This window comes from Aquila chrysaetos, chromosome 5 (genome assembly GCF_900496995.4).
Source record: "Aquila chrysaetos chrysaetos chromosome 5, bAquChr1.4, whole genome shotgun sequence".
NCBI lineage: Eukaryota > Metazoa > Chordata > Aves > Accipitriformes > Accipitridae > Aquila > Aquila chrysaetos.
The window spans coordinates 2467610-2489590 of record NC_044008.1 but is presented as its reverse complement, the minus strand read 5'-3'; the positions used below and the strand labels follow the sequence as shown (position 1 = coordinate 2489590).

Genomic DNA, 21981 nt, shown 5'->3' with positions numbered 1-21981 from the left:
GCTCCTTCCTCCTCAGGGGCAGGACTCCTCACTCGTCCCCTGCTCCGGCGTGGGGTCCCTCCCACAGGAGACAGTCCTCCATGAACTTCTCCAACATGAGTCCCTCTCATGGGCTGCAGTTCTTCACGAACTGCTCCATCGTGTGTCCCTTCCCTGGGCTGCAGTCCTTCAGGCACAGACTGCTCCAGCGCGGGCTTTCCCATGGAGTCCCAGCCATCTTGGGGGACATCCCCCTGCTCCGGCCTGGGCTCCTCCCCAGGCTGCAGGTGGGCATCTGCTCCCCTCCACAGGCTGGGGGGGGACAGCCTGCCATCTCACCATGGGCTGCGGGGGGGCATCCACCTCCTCCCCTGCTCCTCCTCCTTCTTCACTGACCTTGGTGTCTGCACAGGGGTTCCTCTCACATCCCAATCCCCCTACTCACTACCGGTTCCTCTTCTTAAATCTGTTGTCACAGAGGTGCTACCACCGTCGCTGATGGGCTCAGCCTTGGCCAGCGGTGGGTCCGTCTTGGAGCCGGGGAAGCTTCTAGCAGCTTCTCACAGGAGCCGGCCCTGCAGCCCCTCCCGTGCTGCCAAAACCCCACCACACAAACCCAAACCAAATGCCCTTCAGCCTAGTCCAAGTCAGTAGGTATACTCAGTCAGGGGAAATAATCCTGGGCTGGAACACAAGAGAAAGTAGAGCTTGGCTTCGTCTTTCGGCGGTTTTGATGCTTTCAGGCTTAGAGGGTATCGTGGTAAAGGCTCCAAATGTCCCCCTGATGTCGGCAGTGGAGTAGGAAAGATGCTGAAACTTCCTGCCCTGTGGCCGAGCCACCATGGAGCACCCTAGGAGGATCTTCTGGGATCAGATCTCATCACATCATGGAAGACATAGCGTGTCTGGAGATGTACTAGAGAATTAGAAGTAGTAAAAAACTAGGTATGTTGACTGAATTTCCAGTTGGTTGAAATGTTTCTGTTTTCAGGTGCGTGCATTTGTTTTCAGCAAAACATCAGCTTTACATGGAGAAAATGGTTTCTTCTAATGAAAACAAAAATGTTTAGTAGAAAATTAATTCCAGAGGAAAATTTGAAAGATGATTTGTGACCACCCTTAGTCATCAAATCTAGTTGACTACACATGCACTCACACGCAGCAGATGCGCTGAATGAGGAAGGGGCTGGTTTTGACTCGGCCCTCTTCCAACTAGGCCCACGCATTAAAAACGAATATAATTTACATATCATTCAGACAGTTGGAATTCCCAGTTGTATAGGAGGATATGTGTCTTCTGTTCAGTTTCTTTTTCATTCTGGTTAAATAAATCCTTTCCCGTGCGGGAGAATAAAGCTTTCTGTATGCTTCGGTATGCAGGAGCTATTTCACATAAGCTATTCATGCAGTGCATGAAAGGCATCTTGCAGGAATAGCCTCAATTGGTTATTTTTAGGAGGGGGAGGATGGCATCAGCAAAACCACTAGAGAGATCTCTTCTGCCACTGTATACACATTTCTGAATAAAAGAAGCCAGTTGCTGCCTAATGAAAAGAGAAATTGGAAACCCCACACAGGCTGATTACAGTCGCACAGATGCTTTTGCCAAGATTTCCACCTTCCTGGGCAGAATTTGTTCTCTTTTTCTCTGCAGAAAACCTCTGCTACAAGAATTGTTTGGAGAGGAGGGGGGGGGGGGGGGGAAATCAACTGCTGGACTAAGTAAATTAGTTCAGGGACATTGCAGGCTTCCCTAATGGCACGTTTATGGATGCTGGATGTTTTGGGAGGTACGGGAGTGAGGCAACTCTAATTGCTCCTTGGGAGTGAGGTTGATTTCTGTGTGTCTGCGTCTGCCTTATTTGCAGAACCACATAATTCTCTGCAGCCCTGTTGTCTTCTAGGTAGGGCAATGGGATACAAAGAGTGTGAATCCAGTAAAGATAACTTGCTTGCTCCGGTATCACCTAGACACCAAGAGCCTGATCTGGAGTCTGTTGAAGGAAATGCTCATATTTCCAGAAAACTTGGCTTCAGATGAGGTTTCTAACTGGTTTTCTGTTTGAGGGGCAGAAGGTTGAGGGAGGGAAGGTGGTTATTTGCCATCACAGCTGGGGTTGCAGATCTGGAAATGAGAGTGGAAGATGGTGATTCTGGAAACGGATTGGTGAGTGCGGGATGCTGCCGTGAATCATCCGTTCTTGGGTGTTTCAGAAGTCTTGAGTGTGCAGGATCTTCCTTAGAAGGCTGTACATCATTGTAGGCAGCAAAGAAGGTTCCTTATGCTGAACCAATCCTGGTTTTATTTATCTTTTTAGAGAAAAAGGGTGAATCTTGTGGGGGATAAGGAACCTTTTTTCCAGTCATCCTCATGTTAGTTAATTGTTAAGTATTTCTGATAGTCCTCTAGAGTCCATATCATTTGCGTTTCTCTTCTATCTCAATTAAAACCAAAAAAATTAAGTGGTTTTATTTTGGCTATTTGCAATCACACACTAAAGGAGAGGCTGTCTGGTTGGGTGTTTGTATCACTTTAGGATTAGCTCTGTATTTAGTTCTTGCTACTTTAATTGGGGCCACAAGTGAGAAGTGTGCATGGAGTGTGCTCTGCAGACTTCAAAAAAACAGAAAGAGAGAGCAGCAAGAGCTGTGCTACTCTCACAGAGAAGAAATCGGTTTAATTTCCCAGCTTTTCCTCCTCAGATCTACCCAAGCTGGAAATACATCGAAGGTCAAAGATTGATGTCAGCAAAAGGGGAAGCAATTTTGGCCTTTACACGATTTTCTGCTTTCACCAGCTCCTGAAAGTTAGTTTCTTTTTTCTTTAATAATGCTGTTTATTATTGGAGATGGGTTGTAGACCTTCTAGAAATAAAACTGCAAAGCAAATGAAAACTTTCCTTTTAACAACTTGGCTGAATTGCACCTTTTGGGCTTTGCTTCTGGCAAGAAAGACGTTGGAAAAATCTGACTGTGACCAGTGAACCATGATGGGAAAACTGAGGCTTTGCTACTTGGTTTGCAAAATATTATCTGGTGCCTTTCTGTGGGCAACAGACAACCCACTGTCTTGGAGAACTGGATTTTGTGTGAAGATAAACATCTCTGTAGATACATTTGCAGATGCTCTTGGGATGATTCAAGGAACATATTTAGGAGTTTGACCTAAAGCCTGTCCAAATCTACTAATAGTTTTCCATTAAATCCCTTGAGCCCTCCATATGGAATGAGCTCTTCTGCGTGGCAGCTGACATAGCACCGCTGTGATTCTTAGTTATCAGGTTTAATAATCTACACATTTTCTAGGACAAAGCCATTGGTTTTAATGCACACTCTTCAGAGGAACGAGATGCATTCAGGAACTTCGCTGGGATCACCTTTACACTTCGCTGCTAGGAAGAAAAACATTTGTCTAGAATTATGAGGCAAACATCCCATCAATCTATCTGTGAACATCACATTATGAGAGGTGCGTGTGTGGGATGTAATGTGCTGTAGTAGAAAACAAAGTACTTGGGGCGGGGGGAAGCATCCTGTGGACTGCAGACTTTGACACATTAGATGAGAAGTATTTGGTCTGGGAGTTATGTCACCTTATACAAATTTTTTTATACAAAAGTTTTATAGACTTCAAAGAGATATTTCATGAGTATTTCTGTCAGCAGAACACAAAATCTTTAAAACCTTATGGTATTTGCTATAAAGTCTTTCTAATTTCCTGATCAATGAGGCATCTGAGCATTTTACATCTGTATATCTGTTAAAACACGTACAGATTACCAAGCTTAATATCTTTTTACTACAGATCAAGGGCCGTGAGCTCTGTACAAACCATATGTTGTAGATGAGGAGGGTGAGCAGGGTATGACAGGTTGCAGGAAGGAGCAGTTGAATTGATCAGGCCCCTTTGTACGAAGACATCTGCTCCTCTTTAGTTATGCAGATTTTCACTAAGTCACCCATTACTGGGTCTTCTGATGTCTTCATAAATTAAATGTTTTCATGCTTTTTACTCCTATGTTCAAGTTTAAATTTGAATCGTTCCAGGGGTGATGCCTTCTTGGGTAATATGGTTGTTTATGATATGCCATGGGACCTATGAGTGCTTTCCAGTTCTGAAATCAATCTCTTGAGTTCCTGCACGCATCTTGCTTACACCTTCCCCTCATGATGACTGATGTTAACTAAATAGGCTGCCATCTATAGAAAAATCATTGTATGCTATTGATTTTATATAACTTTATTTTCTGAAGTATTTCACTTGGTTGGAGAAATTGTAATTTCAAAACCCATTTCTTTTGGCCTGATCTAAAATTATTCCTAACCTGTGGGTGTACAGGGGAGCTGGATCAAATCCTTCAGTGCTTATGAGTATGTATGAATGTAGCTACCAGTGGCAGTTCCCAGTATGCGTTGAGAGGATCTGATTTTAACTGCTCTAAGTTGGTGATACCAGCCCTTGCTTCAGCATTGTTTTTTACCAGCTTTAACTTGTGCGCTTCAATGTCAGTGTGATGAGAATAGAGTGAAACTGCAGTGATAGAAATGTGAATCAGCCCCATTAGTATGAATCAAGAAGATGCTTTACCAACGCAAGACGTTTAAATATTGTTGCTGGGGGAGTGTAACTGTTTTGACTCATGTAGATTTGAGGTTCAGTTTGCTTGTAGATATTTTTCTCCCCATTTGATATGCTGTAACATTCTATGAAAAAGAGAAAATGAGGACTTTTGTTTGTTGAAGCATGCCAAACTCTTCATTCCTGAAGCAAAATCCAGAATGAAGAGCTGAGCCTTGAAACCTTCCCTACAGGGAATTCATTCAGATAGATAAAGAAGGGGATGAGATCTACATTAAGACCCTCCTATGAAACATGTGCTGGCATAAGCTTCCTCCTCCCTAATTTTGGAAACTTACCTGTGAACTGCCTTTGCTGACTGCTCAGAAAGAGGAATAATCTTTGAGGAAGTAGGGCTTCAGCTGTAGCTGCTCAGGCATAATTTCTGAAATGGAGGCTTTATAAAGAAGAACTCAAAATAGTCATGATAAAGTTGTTGGGGATATGCAGGATTGGGAAGGTAGTGTAGCCTCACTTTTCCAAAACTCTCAAAAAAACAGAAGAAGGAAATAGGGGGAATAATGAAGAGAAAAATGCAAGCCTGAACTGCAGGTGTGCATGCTGTGCTTGGAAGAAATTGTAGTTTCAGGTCCAGTAGGAAAATAGCTGTGGCTTGGTTTTTTTTTTACTGTTCTTACTGATTTTACTGGTAACAGTGTTGCTCTTTAGCCTCGGAAATCAAGATCTTCCATCTATGTGTTTCCATCCCTAGATGGGAGCACTGCATGACACACCAGAAACACAAGTCAACACATCTTCGGTGGCACAGTCCACGTGATGCTAAAGATCCCTTAACGCTGGTAATTAACCCAGGGCTGTTTCTTCCTAATTTAAAACAAGTTTTGATGTCCAGAGTTGCCTTTGGCTACTGTTTGAATGAATTAGGATTTCAATATTGCCTCGTATTTACTAACTCACAGTAGAATGAACTTGGAGTCAGATCCTCATTTAGTTAAAATAAATGTAATTCCATGGTATTAAAACAAATTTAAATCAGCATTTGATTTGGCCTGGGGGAGTATAAGAAGCTGCATGTTGGATCAGGTTCTGAGTTGCATTATAATGAGTAAGAAATGTGTAATATGGTTGAGTTCAAGAGAAGAGGTTTATATCAGTCTGGCTTTGTACCTCATGCCTAGTTTTCCTAATGCATAACAGAATGGAAACAAATTAACATGCTATCAAATTGGAGGTTCGCAAGAGAAGAAATAGTTGATACAACTTTCAAATGCATATTCCTTCATTTTCAGAGGGTAGGTGCAGCTTCCCCTTTATGTATTTGGTGTTTGGGCCTTGTGAAGAAAACATTTCAATGAAGAAAAATAGATCAAGGGATGTTTTCAAAGTCAGCACTTCCACCAAAACCTTTCAATCTCCTGGTTCATTTTCTGTACACCGTGACCCTCTTGAATGTCATCTGCTCTTTTCCGATTGTAAAGCCTTTCTCTCTCCGCTCCTTTCCCTTGTGTATCTCCTCTCTTCTGAGCTCTCCTTTCTTCCTTTGTGAGCCTTCCCTCCTCCTCCAGCTGCCTCATTCGGGCTGACACCTTTTGTTAGTGTTATCAGACAGATTAGAGGACTAAGATTCGTGAGGGAACTGGTACAAATTCTTCTGGGTCAACAGGTTTGTTCTCAATGATCCTGCTCTTTGATTGCTCAGTAGGAGTGACGATTGATCGATATCAACTTTGTGGCTAAGCCCAAATTTGAATTTGCGTAGGTTTAACTAGCTGAGTACTGCTTTTGAGGGAAACAGTGATTTGGAGGAAAGGAAAGAGAGGTATTGGTGGTTGGTTTTTTTCTTCCTTTTCCCCCAAACTTTGCATCTCTTGGGTTTTTAATAGATGGTCTTCCTGGGTAAAATGGGGTAAGAAAATCACTAGAATAGTCAAGGCAGATATTTGAAATTCTGGCAGCAGAGCTCTATTAACACCAGTTTGGCTTGTAATTCTTTCTAACTCTTCCAAGTAACTCTGCCAGTCCATCATGGATCCATCCACATGGCTGGGAGAAGCCACTGGGTTGTTTCCACCATGTTATTTTGTACACTTACAGCATTTCCCTCTTTTGACTCTCTGCAGTTCTTCTCCATTGTGGTGGGTTGACCCTGGCTGGACACCGGGTACCCACCAAAGCCGCTCTATCACTCCTCAGCTGGACAGAGGAGAGAAAATATAACCAAAGGCTCGTGGGTCGAGATAAGGACAGGGAGAGATCTCTTACCAATTACTGTCATGGGCAAAACAGACTTGACTTAGGGCAATTAGTTTAATTTTTTACCAATCAAATCAGAGTAGGATAATGAGAAATAAAACCAAATCTTAAAAACATCTTCCCCCCACCCTTCCCTTCTTCCCAGGTACAACTTTACTCCCAAATATCTACCCCCCGCCCCAGCGACACAGGGGGATGGGGAATGGGGGTTACGGTCAGTTCTTCACACATTGTCTCTGCCACTTCATCTTCCTCAGGGGCAGGACTGCTCACACTCTTCCCCTGCTCCAGCGTGGGGTCCCTCCCACGGGAGACAGTCCTCCATGAACTTCTCCAGCGTGGGTCCTTCCCACAGGCTGCAGTTCTTCACGAACTGCTCCAGCATGTGTCCCTTCCCCGGGCTGCAGTCCTTCAGGCACAGACTGCTCCAGCGTGGGTCCCCGTGGGGTCACAAGTCCTACCAGGAGCCTGCTCCAGCGCGGGCTTCCCACGGGGTCACAGCCTCTTTCAGGCATCTCCCTGCTCCGGCGTGGGGTCCTCTCTCCCCGGGCTGCAGGTGGAGATCTGTTCCCCCATGGACCTCCCTGGGCTGCAGGGGGACAGCCTGCCTCACCGTGGTCTTCCTCACCACGGGCTGCAGGGGAATCTCTGCTCCGGCGCCTGGAGCATCTCCTCCCCTCCTTCTGCACTGACCTTGGTGTCTGCGGGGTTGCTTCTCTCACATGTTCTCACTCTTCTCTCCGGCTGCCGTTTTCTGTCTGTCCCAACTTTTTTTCCCTTCTTAAAAACGTTATCACAGAGGCGTTACCACTATCGCTGATGGGCTCAGCCTTGGCCAGCAGTGGGTCTGTCTTGGAGCCCGCTGGCCTTGGCTCTGTCGGACATGGGGGAAGCTTCTAGCAGCTTCTCACAGAAGCCACCCCTGTAACCCCCCCACTACCAAAACCTTGCCACGCAAACCCAATACCTCTGTGTATCTTTACTGCAGGTGTTTGAATGAACATCCCTTGACCTGACACTAAAGGCCAAGAACTTGCCTTTAGATCTTCAAATTAAATTTAAATTTTTCGAATGAAACTTCTTGATGTAAGTTGAAACCAGCTCTGCTCTTCATCTGTAGTGGAATAAACATCATAAAATGCATGTGCCCAATGTTTTAGTGTAAAACAAGGACATTACAGCTTAGGTCTTGGCTGTTCAAAGCAAGATAATCTGTGTTGTGGGTATCTCTACTTATGTGTCATTACTGAAACCCTGCTTATTAGCAAAAACAAAGAATCAAGTCTTGTTTGGTGTATCACTTTATTTTGTACAGCTTGAAAACAGAAGGTTGTTGCAGAATATCATTTATTTTGCCATATTAACAAATGTTTGTGGATGGTATGAACTGGGTAAAACCATTCACAGTCTATTCACACTTTCATGGCTTGGAATTCAATCTGTGAATCAATCCATAAAATACAATAGCAGCGTCTTCAGGCAACTGTGCAATTTAATAATAGCTCTCAACAAAGTAGGCTTGCATTAGGTCTGTGCCGTGGTTAACCTTCACAAGAGGTTTTGCAGAGAAATCAGGCTATGTTTATCTGTCTGCCTCATTCGTTTCATGTTTCAGTGTTGGTGGGCTTAATAATGTCTCAGAGGCTCCTCCAGGAGAGAGATGGATTTTGAAAAGGGAAGGAAGAAAGGGTGAGCAACAGCAAACAATCTCCCTGTGTATTTTACTTGGAGTCCCAGTGGATTAGCGATAGTAGTTTGCATTAGCAATGACAGTACAGAGATGATTACTCTTCCCTAGAGACTGGCAGGGATAGAAATGGTGCTCCATTATGGTGCTCATTATTATTCTCCGTGCTAAGTGGCACAGTGACTAGGGAGCCAAAGGGCAGAGTTGAGTAGTGTTTTTAAGCTAATAAAGTTGTCCAAAGCAGGAGATGGAATTGTTAAAATGAAAGCTTTGTTCCAAGGTGTCTGAAAGTACCTTTTTATTTTGTACTAAGCTGAAAATATGTATTGGCTGTATTGGCTTTACTTAGTTTCATGGAAAAATGTTTACTTTCCCTTCTATTAGTTTTATTGAAATTTTATATAACAAACTCTAATTGCATTGTGTTAAAGGACATTTTCCTCCTCAATTCAGTTTTCTGGTCTTGCTCTCTCCCCTTTGTGTAAACTGAAGTGATGGAGAAAGGGCCAGTCTGAGGATGGGCTTCTTTAAGAAAGCTCATAATAATCCTCTTTCCTTAATCAAACCACAGTGACCTTCTTTCCATCTCTGAGAAATAGTTCCTGAAGACTTGTCTTTCCTTTCTGTTTAGTCTTTGCATGGAAAGCAGGTTTCATGGTCTTAATTTCATCGTTCTGCCCCCCATATCACTGTACGAATGTGTTGCTTGATTATCTTCTTCATGGCTTATAAATGATTAGTAATTTGATTTATCTCAGATGTTGCAGAACTTTAGAACTACCAATAAATAACCTCTCACTGGCGGGGTTTTTTTTTGTAAGTAGACAAAAAAAGTAAGTGGACGCTTTGCTTGTGGATAAGCAAAGTGAGACAAAATGACTAAATCATGCGATCAGATGACAAAACAGCAGCAGAGTTGGTGAGCTATGAATTTCTGCCTCTCAGTAAAACATCTCTGAATGGGGAGGTAATCTGAATAACTGTTGATTTGCAAAATACTGGCTAATAGAGGGGGGTTCATTAAAATAAGTTTCTTATTTATATATTTGTATTTATGTGGAAGTGTAGTAGTTCACATTGTGGTGAATTGAGGAAAAAAAGCTTTGTACCTCACCAATTTTATAATATCTATGTCAGTTAAAAGCAGAAAATTTTGTAACAGTTTGAGTAATATGGTAGCATGATTTCAAATTTATGTTATCTTTCACAAGAAAAGGTTGATTTCTAGGACCAGGGTTGAACTGCAACGTAACTTGTAGCTTCATTCATACCTGACTACGTGACAACGTAATTTTTGCCAAGATCTCACTGCCATTAGGTCTGCAAAGTCGTTGGTGATTTGACACAGCTGTGTGAATGTGGTTGTGCCTAACTTAATATGTTGCATGAAGACTGAGAAATTCCTGAACTATTAGAAAAAGGGCACCTGCCCACGCCTTACTGAAGGCTACCTGGTTTGGAAGAGACTTTCCGGTTTTGTAGCTTGGTAAAGCTGTTGCATATTTGTAGTAGTGCAGCATAGTTTGCGAGACATCAAAGTTTTTATGCTTCAAGAAAGGAGAGTTAGGGCCACAGGCCATCCTATGGATCTGTGATGCTGTGAGGTGAAGAAGGCATATGTATATAGGACCCCACTGAATTTTAATAATACATTCCCAATAATAATAATAATATTTCACAATAATCTACGATTTATTTAAGCCACTGCATACCAAGCTGCAGCCAAAAAAAGCAGTAAGGTCCGTAGATTCCCTAACCAGGACTTCACGTGTTGGGGTTGCGGTGGTCAATTGGCTAAATATGCTTGCTATGTTCTTTCTAGTGATGTAAGAATAATCCCTATACGAGACATCTGAGACACCCCCCACCCAGTACATCCCTTCCCTGTGGTAGATTCATGCCTCCGTTCTTGCCTGAAGCATCATCTCTTTTTAACGCACCTGCTTTTCTCACTGGATCTTCAAGTTGCATCCCCTCTCCTCCTCCCTTTTAGCAGGATTTTCAGTCAAGCTGCTTAGCCTTACCTCCAAAATTTGCCTGTCGGGAGGAACGCTGGCATTATGCAGTGAGTCTGGAGGTCAGGACGGGATGTGTTGAGCATGAGTGCTCCTCTACAAGCTGAGGTTGATTGGGTGTGCTTGGTCCCCCATGCTCATCATCTACCTCCCAGAAACCAACAAGTGTATGTTGACCTCTCTAAAGCCAGAGCAGATCTCCTAGTGCTGGTTACTCCTGGGCCACATTGACCATGTCCTCAAAACTGTAAGAATTAAATCCTTTTTGCTGTAATTAAATAGGAGCTGAAATTCTGATACAATCAGGGCTCCAGAATCTCAACTTGAGATATGAAACTGTGATGTTTGCAATTTACACTTACGCTGTACTTGCTGGTGAAAAAAGAGAGTAAGAGAGAGTTGCTCTTACTGGCACATTTTTAAGGTTTTCTCAGGTCATTTATGTTACTGATTTAGAAATCAATGTATTATTTTCCCCATTCTGTAAAATGTTCCCCTGCTCTCTGGATTTTGAAGCTAACATTGAGCTCTCTTGTCCCTCTGAACTGGAAAGAAATTGTTTAAGTTCTGTACTTCAAAATTCGTGAATATTCACTCAACAGTCAGAGTATTTAGAGCAAAGGAGCTCTGTTGTTCTTTGCAAAAGCTCTCAACCTCCTTGCTTATGTGATCTATCATCAACTGCGAAGTCTATGGCCATATTCCCAATCCAATCAGTGAAACCTAATGAAGGGTCTGGATTTGATTGGTTTTCTAGGTCTCTTTGGGTTGATGGCATTAGCCATCAATCAAAAAGCTGTGAAGGAGCCTGTTGAAGCTGTGCCAGCTCCTTTTGCCCCAAATTGTGGGGCGAGCTGCCAACAACTTGCAGCGACCTGCCAGGCGTGCCAGCTCGATAAAAACGCAGATATGAAGTCATGTAATTGAGAGCACTCTGGGTATGCTTGGGCAGAGCTGGGCAATGCACGTCCTCGAAGTGCAGATTGGTATTTTAATCGTGAATTATATTTTTTTAAGACCTTATCTGTGGAGTATCAGATCTCACTAAGCCTATAGGGTCAGTTTACAAATCCTGGAGCAGGAGTATTTATGTCATATGAACAAATTGGGGTTCACATATATGAAGAAAGAAAACCCAGCCTAGACATATATGTTTGCAGAGACCCAAGTAATGCAGTTTTTCAAATACACTTCAGTCCTGTCATTTTTCAGTAATGTCACCAGGGTTGGCACCCTGGAAGGCAGCCTGTCTTTATTTACAAATTTCTGTAGAGTTGAGAAGTTTGTATTAAAAGATAAAGTGGGAAAAGCTTGCAAATTCTATCTGACACCTTTCTAAAACTACTTCTAAAATAATATTCTGTAGCATGTAAGAATATGAAAGTGAAGTGTATTCTCAATTTGTATTAGACAGTGACTGAGGTTAGAATGAACACTATATTTTGCTTTCTGTTCTAGCATGTACTTAAAGGAAATTATTGCTCTGTTAAATCTTTTAACTCTTAAAGTTTATTCTTTGCTTGCTGCAGGTAACGGAATATATTGTTGCAGTTAAAATCTTTCTCTTGGTTTTTATAATGTACTATATGCCAAGCTATATCACAAAGGAATAAACACTTTTGATCTAACTCTTATCTGTGGTGCAGTTTACATGGTAAAAAGTCTGTTGTGGTGTTAAATGCTCTCATCTTTATTCATGTCCTGGGATGATTCAGCCTTCCTAGTGTGAATTGCTGGATCTGGAGCACTTTCAAAACCTGTAGTAGCTTAAGCTGGTGTCTAGAATAAACAGGGGGGTTCTTTTAAGGTCCATATAATATGATCGTACTCGTTAACTAGGCTTGAGCTGAGCACTAGTGCAATTGGGTTGTTACTGGCTTTAATAACCATTGGTGAAAGCTGTGTTGAGAAGGAACTACAAGGTTTGGGATCTCTCAAATTGATGATGTTTGATGAGAGATGCACTCAGATGCATTGCTAGCTACCGAGCTGGTACCGTTACTGTGAAGTCCCTACCTGGATTCCTTAAATCCTCTGTAAAACTAGAATTGGGTGAGATTAGCAGCTCCCTCTGAATGTTGGTAATAGCAAGAGGGCCAGTAACTCACCTCTCTCTGAGCTGTGCTAACAGTAATTGCTGCATTAAGTTCCTTCTGTTTGTTCATTCTTCCTGTAAATTAAGAAGTGAAGATTTGGGACTTGTCTAACATGTAACTTGATGAGGTTTGCAAATAGAGATGTGTCTTCAAAGAGTCATTTAGAGCAATTATTTTAGAGCAGTTCTTTGCTGATGGAGACAAAATAGGCTATTAAAAATAAAAAAGATAAGACCAGTGCAGCGGTTATTTTCCTAATGTATTCCAGTTTATGGCTCTTTAGTCTAGAATCACAGAAATTCCCGGTTTCTTGTAACTGTTTTTCTGTATTAGCAGTGACTTTGAATTGCTGCACCCGTTGCTCTGCTCCCCAGAAACCTTATAGCTAAGGGCTGGGATATGGTATCAGTCTATATTTAGATTGACTGCAATGGGCTGACTTGAGATCTTCATTTTAATATTTCAGCGTGTATTTTTATTCTTAGAAAGGTAGCCCTTTGCCTTTTTAAGGAAACTGTGTTTTCTGCAAGGCAAACTTGGAGTATGGCTGCAGCCGCTATGTGTGAAAGGCAGCTGCAGTGGGACATATGGATCCTTCTGCCAGGCTTTGATCGCAGGCTGGTGTCTTACTACAGGCAGATTGGAATAGGAGAGATTCAAGAGCTAACACGTAGTAAGGCCAAAGCTAATGTGATCGCCCAGAAAGACATAATGAATCTCAGTGAATCTTTGCAAAGAGACAATAGCAATTTATTTTCATGTCAATGAAATGAGATAGAAATATAAATTTTGTTTTATTTGCTTCCCTTACTAGGGAGGTTGTCCCCTCATCTTCAATTCACTTTGGATATATCCCCAAAGGCCAATGCCTTTCAGATTCCAAAAACAACCCTCTGCTGCTCCGTGGCTAAGAAGTCACCGCTCTTTGAGGTTTGCACAAAACCACAATGTATTCCTGAGCTTCCAGGGATCCCCAAGCTGCTCTTCGCAAACAATTCGAACGTGTTTTGTGATGACTTATTGCCCTCTGAAGGAGACATTTAATCCTCTCTGTAGAGCCGTGAGTATCTGTAGCTTTCTGCGAGAGGCTGCTAGCTTTCTTTTTGTGGTTTTATGTAGTCCAGCCATGGTGAAAACCCACATTCTGGCTTAGCCATGACATCTTTTCTCATTCACTGGCTGAATTGGTCTCAATGTGCTTAAATTTCCCAGTCTAACCTCCACTCCCTCTTCCAGCCCATCCTTATTCCTGTTCATACCAGCTCCGCATTCATTTCCCTCCTAAAGGTTTATACGTGGCAAAAGCATAATATTAAGCCAGTTTTCCTCCTCGTGTGTCTGTTGTTCCTCTCCTGTTAGAAACTGGGTTTTAGTGTGTTTTCAGGGACTCACAAGGAGTAGCTCTGTGTGACCACATCTTTTCTGAGCTAAACAAGTACTGTCGTCCAGAGCTATCCATGCACCATCCCAAGGTTACAAGTCTTGCAAAGTGACAGAAGAAGTCTTGAAGGATGAGGTCAAGAGAGAACTAAGGACTCTGCAGCTTTGACGATCAATCCAGTGTCTGTTCTGTTGTCTTAACTCTACCTTGTTTGCTTGTTAAATACATTAGGATACCTTTGGGCCGATAAATCTCAATTGTTCTTTCTAATCTCCGTGCAAAGGCAAAGCAGTGCCTGGAGTACACATCGGCTGGCTATTGTACTGCAGCGTTCCCACCAGGCTTCCTAGTCCCGCTGCCATTGGGCTCATGCTGAGATGGAGAAGGAAACAAAAGCTGGTATTTTTGAATGCAGAACCAGAGAAAAATATTTGCTTTTCTAGGGAGTAATGTGAAAATCCTGGGAGAAAAGGAAATGACTGTTCCAAATGACTTTATAGGTAATGGAGGTGGACACTTCTGGCCCACTGCCACCCAGCTGGGGTGTGTCCTAGGAGTTCGCAGGAGACATCTAATATTCCCAGGCAAGTTTTTTAACCAAAATAAAAGGTACGCATTTGCGCTTTTTCACAGGTGACTGAAAAAGTGACAAAAGACTTCAGCTGCTCAACTTTTGTCTTCTTTCTGCAGTTACAACAGGAGGGGGACTTGAGCCCTGAACTTCTCTCCTCACTGTCCTCTCTCAAAAGGCAGCTTGGAAGATTAACAAAAGCCTTTGGCTGCACAACAGTTTTCTTGCTTTGTGCACTGTAGCTTGTATTTCTAATAAGGAACCAGTATATTGCAGAACTCATCCTTTCCTTGAATCCTTCTGTCCAACTGATTCTGATTTAATTCCTTGATGGTCAATCCTGGCCCTTTGGTATCTGCACATCACAGGAGAGGGACGGTGGATTGAGATGTCTAGAGATGTTGGATGTCCATAGCAAATGTGAGGACTGGACAGGAGAAGACTATTTCTGCTTGTGTAGAAGTTCTCGTGTTTGGCATCCAAACACTTTCCTCAGGGCAGTCCCAAGAACATCAGTTTTATAGGTTTTTTTCTTAATAAAACTGCCATTTTACTCCAAGATCCATATATCATTGTGGTGGGGTTCTGGAAAGCTGCTTGCCCTGTACATGTGCCACCAAGCAGACGATGGCTTTTTCTTTAAACCCTGGCACAGTAACATGCCAAGAGCTCGAAAGGGGCTTCAGAGAAATAATTGGTTTTGGCGGAAACTTTGCATGGCACTCTTCTTTCTGGGGAGAAACATGTGACCAAAAGTTTCATTTCATGCTAAAGGACTTAACAGAGATGCCCCAAATTGGGAGGCTTTTTGCAGTGTACTGACTTCTGCTGTGGCATTCAGTACCGGCACCACTTCTCTGTGGCTTTCAGCCTGTTGTTTTCACAGATAGTTTGTTCTTTTCCTTTTTCCTTTCATCTGAATCGAAATTGTAACCTGCCAGTACCCTGCTGCTCCAGTTCATCGTTCATGGTGATGTGTGTTAGCTTGGTCCAAACTAACAAGAGACATTGCACTGCAGAAGAACCCAGGTGACCTTCCCTCCAATCCCACTGTGTTCTGCAGTGTTCCACATCAGCTTACGTTACATTTTGTTGTTAATTAAAACAGAATTTTACAATTATGATTATTGCTTTTCTTCTCTGATGCCCTCTACCTTCCCCTAAGTAGTTTTGTTTGCCAGCTTGCAAGTCTGGAGGTGTATATTGATAGTGATGCTGTTGCTACCACATTCTGTAGAAACACCTCTGGATGTTTTACAGACATGGATTAAAATCTTGTTTGAAAGCATGTGTGCAAGGCCACATTAACAGTGGTGTAGGACACGAGGAGGAATTTGAATCCGTGGCTACAAAATCATAGAATAGTTCGGGTTGGAAGGGACCTTTAAAGATCATCTAGTTCCAACCCCCCTGCCATGAGCAGGGACATCTTCTACTAGATCAGGTTGCTCAGAGCCCCGTCCAGCCTGAGCTTGAATGTTTCCAGGGATGGGGCATCGACCACCTCTCTGGGCAACCTGGGCCAGTGTTTCACCACGCTCATCATAAAAAATTTCTTCCTTGCATCTAGTCTGATTCTCCCCTCTTTTAGTTTAAAACCATTACCCTTTGTCCTATCACAACAGGCCCTATGAAAAAGTCTGTCCCCATCTTTCTTACAAGCCCCTTTTATATATTGAAAACCTGCAATAAGGTCTCCCCGGAGCCTTCTCTTCTCCAGGCTGAACAACCCCAACTCTCTCAGCCTGTCCTCATAGGAGAGGTGCTCCAGCCCCTGATCATCTTCATGGCCCTCCTCTGGACCCGCTCCAACAGGTCCATGGCCTTCTGATGTTGGGGACCCCAGAGCTGAAGGCAGTACTGCAGGGGGGGTCTCACCAGAGCGGAGCAGAGGGGCAGAATCCCCTCCCTCGACCTGCTGGTCACGCTGCTTTTGAAGCAGCCCAGGATACAGCTGGCTTTCTGGGCTGTGAGTACACATTGCTGGATCATGTCCAGATTTTCATCCACCGGTACTGCCAAGTCCTCCTCTGCAGGGCTGCTGTCAATCCCTTCATCCCCCAGCCTGTACTGATACCAGGGGTTGCCCAGACCCATATGCAGGACCTTGCACTTGGCCTTCTTGAACCTCATGAGGTTCACAGAGGCCCATTTCTTGAGCTTGTGAAAAAGCAAAGCCTTACTGTCGTGGTTTAACCCCAGCCAGCAACTAAGCATCACGCAGCCGCTCACTCACTTCCCCCCCCCACCCAGTGGGATGGGGGAGAAAATCGGGAAAAGTAAAACTCGTGGGTTAAGAATGGTTTAATAGAACAGAAAAGACGAAACTAATAATGATAACACTAATAAAATGACAATAGTAATAATAAAAGGATTGGAATAGATCGATGCCCAGTTACTCCCTGAGCGGCAATCCCCCCCACTCCCCCCAGTTTATATACTGGGCATGACGTCACACGGTATGGAATACCCCTTTGGCCAGTTTGGGTCAGCTGTCCTGGCTGTGTCCCCTCCCAACTTCTTGTGCCCCTCCAGCCTTCTTGCTGGCTGGGCATCAGAAGCTGAAAAATCCTTGACTTTAGACTAAAAGCTACTCAGCAACAACTGAAAACATCAGTGTGTTATCCACATTCTTCTCATACCAAACTCAAAAACATAGCACTGTACCATCTACTAGGAAGACAATTAACTCTATCCCAGCTGAAACCAGGACAGATACTCAGGTAAGCTGCTGTGACAGGAGTTTAGACATCAGAGCATGTCCTGTGACTAAGCACAAGGATTGAAAGCTGCTTTCTTGCACTAGCTGATGTGTATAGCCTTCACGAGTGCTGTAGCAGCGTGTTTTTCTTTACAAAAACAGGCCTGAACTGAACACCGCGTCGTGTTACAGGATGTTATTGGCGACTTTTAAAGATGTACGCAGTTGGAGGAGTCATCAGTCTAACGACATGATATCAGAAAAGGGGATGAGAAAAAAATATTATCTATGTTGTTGATGAAACAATGGGAGATACGGTGTACAGCAATGTATCTATTGAACAAAAGCAATCGAAAATGAACTGTATTATTTCTCACTCACTTGTTCTGTCAGTGATTGAGGCATTTCAGAGCACAACCAGGAAAATAATAGGTTGCTTTCACAATGGTAGAAGTTTAACAAATGCTCAATCATTCATCCGACATCATTGCTGCCGTCAGTGAGGGCTTTAGCGTGTGCTATTGATGCCTTGCTTCATTCTTATTGCCGCTTGCTTTTCAGATTCAATCTCCCCGCAATGGAGGACTGAACATTTCAATTTGCTACCTGTAGAGTTGTATTGAAATGCTCGGGCTAAAATGAGAGAGATGATTTTGGGGCGAGGCTGAAAGCAGAGGCTTTGTGGAAGGCATTACACACACAAATCCTCTGACAAGACCTGCATTCACTAGCACACGTCTCCTAACCGTACATGACACAAAGCGAGTGGATGGAGTTTGTAAGTAGAATATTCTCAGTGGGTACTGATAAGCACTTTTGCATTGTGTGGATGTCTAAATTCACGTTAACCTGACGTTCCCTTTCAATTGTAAAGTTTGATTTCACGGCCTCTGTGCTTGGCAGAACTTTATTTTTGGACTTGGTATGCTTGAAAGAGCTTGGCGTAAGCTGTTCATTCAGTGTCTGTTACTCATATTCACTTGGTTCATTCTAAAGCAAGAAACACAGTGGTTGTCCTGTTAATCACTTGCTAATAATTCTGAGCATTTGCATCTCGGCTGGTTAGTCTGCTGGCATTTAAAAGGGGACAGCATATTTCTAAGGTGGCTTCCATCTGAAGATTGTGAAAAAACTGGCAAGTTGTGTGTTTGGAAGGATTTGGTTCCCCCTTTTTTGTGGATGGAAAACCAGAGGTGTAGGAGAAGCAGTGAATAACCTGGCACAGCGAGAAGTAAAACTCTCATCTCCTGGTACTCTGCTCTGATCATCACACAGAAGCTGTGACTGCCTTCAGAAAAACTTCTTCAAAGCAGAAATCCACGTCAGAGCAAAAGCAGTGGTAATGCAATGCTCCCAGGTGTTGCAGGGGTGCATGGCCAGATTTTAGCCCGCCCCATCCTAAAATGGGCTAAAAATATCTAAAGGTGATCAGCTAACACTGGCCATATAACAGACCTCATTAGCTGCCTAATACTTTCACTTACCTTCGATTTGGATCCAGTCCAGGGTCCTAGAGATTAAAGGCTTGATGTGTTAAAAGCCCATTCATTATCAAGCTCAGACACAGCCAGTCCTCACAGGCTTGAGTCTTAATCACCAGTAGTGTAATTTGGCCCATTAGAAACAGTAAATATCCAAGCTAACGCGTGCGGTCCTCTTCAGGGTTCATTTCTATTTAGAAGTTTTGTCAATTAGTTAAAAAAAATGAGTCTTGCTTGTGATTGTCTGGAAATAAGAGTATAATATTCCCTCTTTGAACAAAAGTTTCTTCTATCTTGATTGCTGTGGACCCCTGTGAGGAATATATGAAATTGTTAGAAACATTTTCTCTTTTTTTATTTTTTTCCTCATTCTCATTTATTTCATATTCCTGTGGCTCACTGCGTACAAATCAATATAATAGCTCTTTGGTTCTGATTTAAATTTTTTAGCTTTGAATGCAGGCATTAAGTTATCTCAAAGAAGCTGTTTCTGTCTCGGTAATTTGGAGGCTTGTTGCTAATATTTAGCAGGTGCAATTTGTACTTTAACACTTTGCACTTAGTTGCTTTATCCTCTTTCACTGATCTGCCTGTGTATTCGTGCACCTCAATAATGTGGTGTGGAGGCTCTCTGCCAGGATTTTCACTCATGCAGTAGCCTCTGAGCGTTTGCCCCATTCTGGATGAGGCCGTTGGGGGCTTTTCTGTGGTTTTCTCTTCCCAGGAGTCATTGGCAGCAGAGATTTCCTAGGAAGGTTTGTGCTCCCTTCTGCAGAAAGTAGACGTTGGGGCTTTCTTGTCTTTCTTTGCCCTGTGGCTCTGGACAGCATCCTGAGAAATGGTGTCCAGAGCTTTGCACCACGTTGCAGCCGAGGTCAGGGGCTGTGCTGTCAGGAGGACCTCTACCATTCCTCTTGAACTAATGGATTTTTATGCTTATCCTTGAATCACAGGCATTAATTCCTCTCATTCTACCAGCTGGAGAAGGGTGATCCCTGTGAAGATCCCACCTCCTGCAAGTAAGGCAGCAGGTCACAGGTGCCTGGGTGTGATGGTGGTAGCTCAGATTTTGGGTAGATCAGTGGGTGTGAACAGACTCCTCCTACCCTAGGGCCATCTGTAGTTCTCGGAGGAATAATCCTCGGAGCCACCAACGCTGGGGCCCAAGTTTGGCAAATCTGAGCTAAGGTTGCTCCTTTCACAGCACGCTCAGCTAATTTGGGGAAGCAGAGACACAGCAGTTGCGTGGAAAGGCACTGTGACAAAAGCAAGCTGTTATCTGAACAACAGCAACAAAGAATGTGATAACCTTTTGTTTCCTATCCCATCAAATACAGCGCAGTAGAATAATGTCATCAGTTGAAGGAGAAAAATTACGGACTTTCCTCTGATACATTATCTGTAGATTGCTTGCCTCATTTGTTACAAGTCAATATTTTGCCCACTTACTGTGGAAGCATTGCAGAACGTGGACATTCAATTCTGAAGCAGTTTCCATTGGCATTTCTTTAATAAACTCTCATAATTTATAGACTGTGTTTTACATCTTCTCCTCATGCCCCCAGAGTTTGTTCTAGCCAGCTATGAAGAAATGAGATATTGAGTTGTTACTCTTCTTGATTAAGTCAATAAAATCCATTTGTCTTGTTAAGTGAGTAGCTCCATTTGGCAAGTTGCGCAATCCCAGATTCTACATTTTGGGGTGAAAAACAATATCCAAGACAATGATTAATTATCTGAAAATCAGAACTGACCTGCCAGTACCTCAAATCAGCTATGCTTGCCCATAGCTGTGCCTGTACTGTATTGCTAACATAGCGCAGTGCAGTCAACACGACAGCTTTAGCTGCAATTTCAAGGTGATGATCTGTAATTATTAGATGATGATTGCTCTGAACACTGAAGAACATTTTGTTATTTTTAGATGACAGAACTTAATCTTTAAAAAGAAGAAAGTAGCATCATTTTGAAAGATATGAGATGGAAAAAGAAACCTGCTAAATGAAAGGGTGGTTGTATTTTGGTTCATAAAGTGTCTTTCATAAGAAGCAGCCCAAGTTCTGCTTCTTCATATCAAATGGTCACTTTCCTGTATTACAAGGCTGCTGTCTCTTTTGCTCTAATTAGAAACATTTGAATTTTGGTGAGAGCTTGGTTTAGAAATGATGGAGATGACTGAGCTGTACTTGAAGCATGTGGGGATCCTGCTCTGCAACTTTACCCAACCATTCCCATGAGGACTGCAGAGAGAGAAAACTATCCGAATGATAAAATCCTATTGCACGTTCATATCCTGTTTCCGAAGTCTTCATGTCCTTTTGTATTTGATCATATTAGATTATTGGGGGTTTTCTGCATAACTGCTTTAACTTCAATAAAAATGACACGTGCAGAAGTAGCAACTCTTCCAAGCTCAACAGCAGCAACCAGTGAGTCCTTTCAGGTAGATTTTGGGGGTATGAGCTGCTCTTTGCTACTTTCTCAATTTAGATAAGGATCTATACCTAGGGTTTTCTGAATGTCAGCTGTGCTCTTCTGGTTATGATAAAAATAAATGTTGCATTCACGGTTTAGATCCAAGGAAGTACAGAGCTGTTCTTCCAGCTTACCCTGCTGAGCAGATCAATGTTCAGGGACATGGTTTAGTGGTGGGCTTGGTAGTGCTAGGTTAACGGTTGGACTCGATGATCTTAAAGGTCTTTTCCAACCTAAATGATTCTACGTTGTCTCACACTCCAAACTGGGGAAATACAGAGTGAGGAGTTTTCACAAAAGTTTGAGTGGCTGTGCAGGTCAGTCATGTCATGGAGAACCTGCATTAGGATTTTTGAAGTTTGCAAGCCTTCTGTCTTAAAAATTTAACGAGTTGAAAAACCAAAGGCAAAATTCAAGGTAGTATTGGAAATTGTGGGTCATGGGCATTGCTGTACACCTGAAATGACTGAAAAATAGAGAATCTGATCACGATTTGGCCCATATGCACTCCCTGTCCCGTTCCACAGTATTTTATGGTGGTTTGGGTTAATTTTGAATGAGCATGAAACCCACGCTTCCTCTCTGAAAATGAGCATTTACTTTAAATATGGTGAACAGAAGAGGATGAGTTTAGAGCAACTTTGTGGAAATGGGGGCACTCCTCTTATTTTTGGACCCATGGTTGAGTGAGACATCCTACCTGCCTGGCATGCAGAGCTTTTTAAACTCGGACAAAAGCGTTCTGAGTTGAGTTCCCCAATGC

General features: G+C 42.9%; 1 protein-coding gene across 1 annotated transcript in view; it reads left to right on the top strand.

Annotated features, from left to right (window-relative positions):
* The window catches only part of EXOC4 (exocyst complex component 4), a 422679-nt gene that overhangs the window by 231210 nt on the left and 169488 nt on the right, over positions 1-21981 (top strand). The gene's annotated exons all lie outside the window — the stretch shown is intronic.